At 54.0% G+C, this 5,000-nt stretch overlaps 23 non-coding genes and 3 pseudogenes across 23 annotated transcripts in view; all 26 read left to right on the top strand.

The window, feature by feature from the left end:
- Positions 1-55, top strand: part of LOC131965656 (5S ribosomal RNA) — a 119-nt gene extending 64 nt beyond the window's left edge. Inside the window, exon 1 of the ribosomal RNA XR_009392376.1 lies at positions 1-55. This exon is cut by the window's left edge and continues 64 nt beyond it. This is a non-coding gene — a ribosomal RNA (5S ribosomal RNA).
- Positions 56-134: 79 nt separating this feature from the next.
- On the top strand, positions 135-253 carry LOC131964543 (5S ribosomal RNA). Its single transcript, XR_009391309.1, has one exon. It is a non-coding gene; the product is annotated as a 5S ribosomal RNA (ribosomal RNA).
- Positions 254-332: 79 nt separating this feature from the next.
- On the top strand, positions 333-451 carry LOC131966481 (5S ribosomal RNA). The gene has a single exon (XR_009393163.1). It is a non-coding gene; the product is annotated as a 5S ribosomal RNA (ribosomal RNA).
- A 79-nt stretch (positions 452-530) lies between these two features.
- Positions 531-649, top strand: LOC131965839 (5S ribosomal RNA). The gene has a single exon (XR_009392547.1). It is a non-coding gene; the product is annotated as a 5S ribosomal RNA (ribosomal RNA).
- A 79-nt stretch (positions 650-728) lies between these two features.
- LOC131965955 (5S ribosomal RNA) lies at positions 729-847 on the top strand. The gene has a single exon (XR_009392656.1). It is a non-coding gene; the product is annotated as a 5S ribosomal RNA (ribosomal RNA).
- A 79-nt stretch (positions 848-926) lies between these two features.
- LOC131965763 (5S ribosomal RNA) lies at positions 927-1,045 on the top strand. Its single transcript, XR_009392476.1, has one exon. It is a non-coding gene; the product is annotated as a 5S ribosomal RNA (ribosomal RNA).
- A 79-nt stretch (positions 1,046-1,124) lies between these two features.
- Positions 1,125-1,243, top strand: LOC131967011 (5S ribosomal RNA). Its single transcript, XR_009393663.1, has one exon. It is a non-coding gene; the product is annotated as a 5S ribosomal RNA (ribosomal RNA).
- Positions 1,244-1,322: 79 nt separating this feature from the next.
- On the top strand, positions 1,323-1,441 carry LOC131964151 (5S ribosomal RNA). Its single transcript, XR_009390936.1, has one exon. It is a non-coding gene; the product is annotated as a 5S ribosomal RNA (ribosomal RNA).
- Positions 1,442-1,520: 79 nt separating this feature from the next.
- Positions 1,521-1,629, top strand: LOC131967129 (5S ribosomal RNA; annotated as a pseudogene).
- A 79-nt stretch (positions 1,630-1,708) lies between these two features.
- Positions 1,709-1,827, top strand: LOC131965655 (5S ribosomal RNA). Its single transcript, XR_009392375.1, has one exon. It is a non-coding gene; the product is annotated as a 5S ribosomal RNA (ribosomal RNA).
- Positions 1,828-1,906: 79 nt separating this feature from the next.
- Positions 1,907-2,025, top strand: LOC131964542 (5S ribosomal RNA). The gene has a single exon (XR_009391308.1). It is a non-coding gene; the product is annotated as a 5S ribosomal RNA (ribosomal RNA).
- Positions 2,026-2,104: 79 nt separating this feature from the next.
- On the top strand, positions 2,105-2,223 carry LOC131966480 (5S ribosomal RNA). The gene has a single exon (XR_009393162.1). It is a non-coding gene; the product is annotated as a 5S ribosomal RNA (ribosomal RNA).
- Positions 2,224-2,302: 79 nt separating this feature from the next.
- LOC131965838 (5S ribosomal RNA) lies at positions 2,303-2,421 on the top strand. The gene has a single exon (XR_009392546.1). It is a non-coding gene; the product is annotated as a 5S ribosomal RNA (ribosomal RNA).
- Positions 2,422-2,500: 79 nt separating this feature from the next.
- LOC131965954 (5S ribosomal RNA) lies at positions 2,501-2,619 on the top strand. The gene has a single exon (XR_009392655.1). It is a non-coding gene; the product is annotated as a 5S ribosomal RNA (ribosomal RNA).
- A 79-nt stretch (positions 2,620-2,698) lies between these two features.
- Positions 2,699-2,817, top strand: LOC131965762 (5S ribosomal RNA). The gene has a single exon (XR_009392475.1). It is a non-coding gene; the product is annotated as a 5S ribosomal RNA (ribosomal RNA).
- Positions 2,818-2,896: 79 nt separating this feature from the next.
- LOC131966405 (5S ribosomal RNA) lies at positions 2,897-3,015 on the top strand. Its single transcript, XR_009393091.1, has one exon. It is a non-coding gene; the product is annotated as a 5S ribosomal RNA (ribosomal RNA).
- A 79-nt stretch (positions 3,016-3,094) lies between these two features.
- Positions 3,095-3,213, top strand: LOC131967211 (5S ribosomal RNA; annotated as a pseudogene).
- Positions 3,214-3,292: 79 nt separating this feature from the next.
- Positions 3,293-3,411, top strand: LOC131964148 (5S ribosomal RNA). Its single transcript, XR_009390935.1, has one exon. It is a non-coding gene; the product is annotated as a 5S ribosomal RNA (ribosomal RNA).
- Positions 3,412-3,490: 79 nt separating this feature from the next.
- On the top strand, positions 3,491-3,599 carry LOC131967108 (5S ribosomal RNA; annotated as a pseudogene).
- A 79-nt stretch (positions 3,600-3,678) lies between these two features.
- Positions 3,679-3,797, top strand: LOC131965653 (5S ribosomal RNA). Its single transcript, XR_009392373.1, has one exon. It is a non-coding gene; the product is annotated as a 5S ribosomal RNA (ribosomal RNA).
- Positions 3,798-3,876: 79 nt separating this feature from the next.
- Positions 3,877-3,995, top strand: LOC131966602 (5S ribosomal RNA). The gene has a single exon (XR_009393273.1). It is a non-coding gene; the product is annotated as a 5S ribosomal RNA (ribosomal RNA).
- A 79-nt stretch (positions 3,996-4,074) lies between these two features.
- Positions 4,075-4,193, top strand: LOC131966479 (5S ribosomal RNA). The gene has a single exon (XR_009393161.1). It is a non-coding gene; the product is annotated as a 5S ribosomal RNA (ribosomal RNA).
- A 79-nt stretch (positions 4,194-4,272) lies between these two features.
- LOC131965837 (5S ribosomal RNA) lies at positions 4,273-4,391 on the top strand. Its single transcript, XR_009392545.1, has one exon. It is a non-coding gene; the product is annotated as a 5S ribosomal RNA (ribosomal RNA).
- A 79-nt stretch (positions 4,392-4,470) lies between these two features.
- LOC131964147 (5S ribosomal RNA) lies at positions 4,471-4,589 on the top strand. Its single transcript, XR_009390934.1, has one exon. It is a non-coding gene; the product is annotated as a 5S ribosomal RNA (ribosomal RNA).
- A 79-nt stretch (positions 4,590-4,668) lies between these two features.
- LOC131966519 (5S ribosomal RNA) lies at positions 4,669-4,787 on the top strand. The gene has a single exon (XR_009393198.1). It is a non-coding gene; the product is annotated as a 5S ribosomal RNA (ribosomal RNA).
- Positions 4,788-4,866: 79 nt separating this feature from the next.
- Positions 4,867-4,985, top strand: LOC131967004 (5S ribosomal RNA). Its single transcript, XR_009393656.1, has one exon. It is a non-coding gene; the product is annotated as a 5S ribosomal RNA (ribosomal RNA).
- Positions 4,986-5,000: the final 15 nt, after the last annotated feature.

Here is a 5,000-nt window from a genome sequence, read left to right as displayed (position 1 = left end):
GGCCTGGTCAGTACTTCGATGGGAGACTGCCTGGGAATACCAGGTGCTGTAAGTTTTTTCACGTTTCCATGACGAGGACAGGAGCAGCCTCGGCAAGGACAGCTTTAAAAGCGCAGCTAATGCACTCAGTCATGGCTTACGGCCATACCACCCTGATCACGCCCGATCTCGTCCGATCTCGGAAGCTAAGCAGGGTAGGGCCTGGTCAGTACTTGGATGGGAGACCGCCTGGGAATGCCAGGTGCTGTAAGTTTTTTCACGTTTCCATGACGACGGCAGGAGCAGCCTCAGCAAGGACAGCTTTAAAAGCGCAGCTAATGCACTCAGTCATGGCTTACGGCCATACCACCCTGATCACGCCCGATCTCGTCTGATCTCGGAAGGTAAGCAGGGTAGGGCCTGGTCAGTACTTGGTTGGGAGCCCGCCTGGGTATACCAGGTGCTGTAAGCTTTTTCACGATTCCATGACGACGGCAGGAGCAGCCGCGGCAACGAAAGCTTTAAAAGCACAGCTAATGCACTCAGTCATGGCTTACGGCCATACCACCCTGATCACGCCCGATCTCGTCTGATCTCGGAAGCTAAGCAGGGTAGGGCTTGGTCAGTACTTGGATGGTAGACCTCCTGGGAATACCAGGTGCTGTAAGTTTTTTCACGTTTCCATGACGACGGCAGGAGCAGCCTCAGCAAGGACAGCTTTAAAAGCACAGCTAATGCACTCAGTCATGGCTTACGGCCATACCACCCTGATCACGCCCAATCTCGTCTGATCTCGGAAGCTAAGCAGGGTAGGGCCTGGTCAGTACTTGGATGGGAGACCGCCTGGGAATACCAGGTGCTGTAAGTTTTTTCACGTTTCCATGACGAGGACAGGAGCAGCCTTGGCAAGGACAGCTTTAAAAGCACAGCTAATGCACTCAGTCATGGCTTACGGCCATACCACCCTGATCACGCCCGATCTCGTCTGATCTCAGAAGCTAAGCAGGGTAGGGCCTGGTCAGTACTTGGATGGGAGACCGCCTGGGAATACCAGGTGCTGTAAGTTTTTTCACGTTTCCATGACGACGGCAGGAGCAGCCTCAGCAAGGACAGCTTTAAAAGTGCAGGTAATGCACTCAGTCATGGCTTACGGCCATACCACCCTGATCACGCCCGATCTCGTCTGATCTCGGAAGCTGAGCAGGGTAGGGCCTGGTCAGTACTTGGATGGGAGACAGCCTGGGAATACCAGGTGCTGTAAATTTTTTCACGTTTCCATGACAACGGCAGGAGCAGCCTCAGCAAGGACAGCTTTAAAAGCGCAGCTAATGCACTCAGTCATGGCTTACGGCCATACCACCCTGATCACGCCCGATCTCGTCTGATCTCGGAAGCTAAGCAGGGTAGGGCCTGGTCAGTACTTGGATGGGAGACCGCCTGGGAATACCAGGTGCTGTAAGTTTTTTCACGTTTCCATGACGACGGCAGGAGCAGCCTCAGCAAGGACAGCTTTAAAAGCACAGCTAATGCACTCAGTCATGGCTTACGGCCATACCACCCTGATCACGCCTGATCTCGGAAGCTAAGCAGGGTAGGGCCTGGTCAGTACTTCGATGGGAGACCGCCTGGGAATACCAGGTGCTGTAAGTTTTTTCACGTTTCCATGACGACGGCAGGAGCAGCCTCAGCAAGGACAGCTTTAAAAGCACAGCTAATTCACTCAGTCATGGCTTACGGCCATACCACCCTGATCACGCCCGATCTCGTCTGATCTCGGAAGCTAAGCAGGGTAGGGCCTGGTCAGTACTTCGATGGGAGACTGCCTGGGAATACCAGGTGCTGTAAGTTTTTTCACGTTTCCATGACGAGGACAGGAGCAGCCTCGGCAAGGACAGCTTTAAAAGCGCAGCTAATGCACTCAGTCATGGCTTACGGCCATACCACCCTGATCACGCCCGATCTCGTCCGATCTCGGAAGCTAAGCAGGGTAGGGCCTGGTCAGTACTTGGATGGGAGACCGCCTGGGAATGCCAGGTGCTGTAAGTTTTTTCACGTTTCCATGACGACGGCAGGAGCAGCCTCAGCAAGGACAGCTTTAAAAGCGCAGCTAATGCACTCAGTCATGGCTTACGGCCATACCACCCTGATCACGCCCGATCTCGTCTGATCTCGGAAGGTAAGCAGGGTAGGGCCTGGTCAGTACTTGGTTGGGAGCCCGCCTGGGTATACCAGGTGCTGTAAGCTTTTTCACGATTCCATGACGACGGCAGGAGCAGCCGCGGCAACGAAAGCTTTAAAAGCACAGCTAATGCACTCAGTCATGGCTTACGGCCATACCACCCTGATCACGCCCGATCTCGTCTGATCTCGGAAGCTAAGCAGGGTAGGGCTTGGTCAGTACTTGGATGGTAGACCTCCTGGGAATACCAGGTGCTGTAAGTTTTTTCACGTTTCCATGACGACGGCAGGAGCAGCCTCAGCAAGGACAGCTTTAAAAGCACAGCTAATGCACTCAGTCATGGCTTACGGCCATACCACCCTGATCACGCCCAATCTCGTCTGATCTCGGAAGCTAAGCAGGGTAGGGCCTGGTCAGTACTTGGATGGGAGACCGCCTGGGAATACCAGGTGCTGTAAGTTTTTTCACGTTTCCATGACGAGGACAGGAGCAGCCTTGGCAAGGACAGCTTTAAAAGCACAGCTAATGCACTCAGTCATGGCTTACGGCCATACCACCCTGATCACGCCCGATCTCGTCTGATCTCAGAAGCTAAGCAGGGTAGGGCCTGGTCAGTACTTGGATGGGAGACCGCCTGGGAATACCAGGTGCTGTAAGTTTTTTCACGTTTCCATGACGACGGCAGGAGCAGCCTCAGCAAGGACAGCTTTAAAAGTGCAGGTAATGCACTCAGTCATGGCTTACGGCCATACCACCCTGATCACGCCCGATCTCGTCTGATCTCGGAAGCTGAGCAGGGTAGGGCCTGGTCAGTACTTGGATGGGAGACCGCCTGGGAATACCAGGTGCTGTAAATTTTTTCACGTTTCCATGACAACGGCAGGAGCAGCCTCAGCAAGGACAGCTTTAAAAACGCAGCTAATGCACTCAGTCATGGCGTACTGCCATACCACCCTGATCACGCCTGATCTCGTCTGATCTCGGAACCTAAGCAGGGTAGGGCCTGGTCAGTACTTGGTTGGGAGCCCGCCTGGGTATACCAGGTGCTGTAAGCTTTTTCACGATTCCATGACGACGGCAGGAGCAGCCGCGGCAACGAAAGCTTTAAAAGCACAGCTAATGCACTCAGTCATGGCTTACGGCCATACCACCCTGATCACGCCCGATCTCGTCTGATCTCGGAAGCTAAGCAGGGTAGGGCCTGGTCAGTACTTGGATGGGAGACCGCCTGGGAATACCAGGTGCTGTAAGTTTTTTCACGTTTCCATGACGACGGCAGGAGCAGCCTCAGCAAGGACAGCTTTAAAAGCACAGCTAATGCACTCAGTCATGGCTTACGGCCATACCACCCTGATCACGCCTGATCTCGGAAGCTAAGCAGGGTAGGGCCTGGTCAGTACTTGGATGGGAGACCGCCTGGGAATACCAGGTGCTGTAAGTTTTTTCACGTTTCCATGACGACGGCAGGAGCAGCCTCAGCAAGGACAGCTTTAAAAGCACAGCTAATTCACTCAGTCATGGCTTACGGCCATACCACCCTGATCACGCCCGATCTCGTCTGATCTCGGAAGCTAAGCAGGGTAGGGCCTGGTCAGTACTTCGATGGGAGACTGCCTGGGAATACCAGGTGCTGTAAGTTTTTTCACGTTTCCATGACGAGGACAGGAGCAGCCTCGGCAAGGACAGCTTTAAAAGCGCAGCTAATGCACTCAGTCATGGCTTACGGCCATACCACCCTGATCACGCCCGATCTCGTCCGATCTCGGAAGCTAAGCAGGGTAGGGCCTGGTCAGTACTTGGATGGGAGACCGCCTGGGAATACCAGGTGCTGTAAGTTTTTTCACGTTTCCATGACGACGGCAGGAGCAGCCTCAGCAAGGACAGCTTTAAAAGCGCAGCTAATGCACTCAGTCATGGCTTACGGCCATACCACCCTGATCACGCCCGATCTCGTCTGATCTCGGAAGGTAAGCAGGGTAGGGCCTGGTCAGTACTTGGTTGGGAGCCCGCCTGGGTATACCAGGTGCTGTAAGCTTTTTCACGATTCCATGACGACGGCAGGAGCAGCCGCGGCAACGAAAGCTTTAAAAGCACAGCTAATGCACTCAGTCATGGCTTACGGCCATACCACCCTGATCACGCCCGATCTCGTCTGATCTCGGAAGCTAAGCAGGGTAGGGCTTGGTCAGTACTTGGATGGTAGACCTCCTGGGAATACCAGGTGCTGTAAGTTTTTTCACGTTTCCATGACGACGGCAGGAGCAGCCTCAGCAAGGACAGCTTTAAAAGCACAGCTAATGCACTCAGTCATGGCTTACGGCCATACCACCCTGATCACGCCCGATCTCGTCTGATCTCGGAAGCTAAGCAGGGTAGGGCCTGGTCAGTACTTGGATGGGAGACCGCCTGGGAATACCAGGTGCTGTAAGTTTTTTCACGTTTCCATGACGAGGACAGGAGCAGCCTTGGCAAGGACAGCTTTAAAAGCACAGCTAATGCACTCAGTCATGGCTTACGGCCATACCACCCTGATCACGCCCGATCTCGTCTGATCTCGGAAGCTAAGCAGGGTAGGGCCTGGTCAGTACGTGGATGGGAAACTGCCTGGGAATACCAGGTGCTGTAAGTTTTTTCACGTTTCCATGACGACGGCAGGAGCAGCCTCAGCAAGGACAGCTTTAAAAGCACAGCTAATGCACTCAGTCATGGCTTACGGCCATACCACCCTGATCACGCCTGATCTCGTCTGATCTCGGAACCTAAGCAGGGTAGGGCCTGGTCAGTACTTGGTTGGGAGCCCGCCTGGGTATACCAGGTGCTGTAAGCTTTTTCACGATTCCAT

Source organism: Centropristis striata, chromosome 24, assembly GCF_030273125.1.
Source record: "Centropristis striata isolate RG_2023a ecotype Rhode Island chromosome 24, C.striata_1.0, whole genome shotgun sequence".
In the NCBI taxonomy this organism is placed as follows: Eukaryota; Metazoa; Chordata; class Actinopteri; order Perciformes; family Serranidae; genus Centropristis; species Centropristis striata.
Note: the sequence above shows the minus strand (reverse complement) of the source record. Positions and strands in the feature narration are given on the sequence as shown.